Below are 1,140 nucleotides of genomic sequence, written 5' to 3' on the forward strand. Positions count from 1 at the left end.
AGGTTTCCATGCCTTACTATACTATGACTTTTTTATGACATTTTATGCCATACTATACTATGATTTTTTTATGACATTTAATTCCTCATTATACTATGACGTTTTTATGACTTACTATACTATGATGTTTTTTGATGTTTTTTTGCTTTGCTATACTGTGACATTTTTATAATATTTTATCCCTTATTATACAATGACGTTTTTATGCCTTACTATACTATGATATTTTTGACATTTTATGCCTGATTATACTATGACGTTATGACTTACTTTTGTATGATGGTTTTATGCTATACTATACTATAGCGTTTTTATGCCTTACTACACTATGGCGTTTTTTTTATGACTTACTATATTATGACTATGTTATAACTTTATACCGCAATATACTACGACATTTTTATGATATTTTATGCCCTACTATACAATGACCTTTTTTGGCACTTTTTTGCCATACTATACTATGACGTTTTTATGACATTTAATGCCTCATTATACTATGTGTTTTTATGCCTTATTGTTGTATGATGTTTTTTGAGTTTTCCATTCCTTAATTTACTTTGATATTTTTTTATGTTATTATGCCTTACTTTACTATGATGTTTTTTGACGTTTTCATGCTTAACTATACTATGATGTTTTTTTTTTGCCTTCCTATACTATGACTTTACAACTTACTATTATACTATGACATTTTATGCTATACTATACTATAGCGTTTTTACTACTTATACTGTACTATCATGTTTTTATGCCTTACTATTGTATGATGTTTTTTGAGGTTTCCATGCCTTACTATACTATGATGTTTATTGATGTTTTTTGCCTTGCTATACTATGACACTTTTATGATATTTTATGCCTTATTATACAATGACGTTTTTATGCCTTACTACACTATGACGTTTTTATGACATTTTATGCCACACTATACTATGACATTTTTATGACATTTAATGCCTCATTATACTATGACGTTTTTATGACTTACTATTCTATGATGTTTTTTGAGGTTTCCATGCCTTACTATACTATGATGTTTATTGACGTTTTTTGCCTTGCTATACTATGACATTTTTATGATATTTTATGCCTTATTATACAATGACGTTTTTATGCCTTACTACACTATGACTTTTT

This window comes from Seriola lalandi, unplaced genomic scaffold (genome assembly GCF_002814215.2).
Source record: "Seriola lalandi dorsalis isolate HSWRI2012SDOR001 ecotype SW California unplaced genomic scaffold, Sedor1 jcf7180002053538, whole genome shotgun sequence".
Classification (NCBI taxonomy): domain Eukaryota; kingdom Metazoa; phylum Chordata; class Actinopteri; order Carangiformes; family Carangidae; genus Seriola; species Seriola lalandi.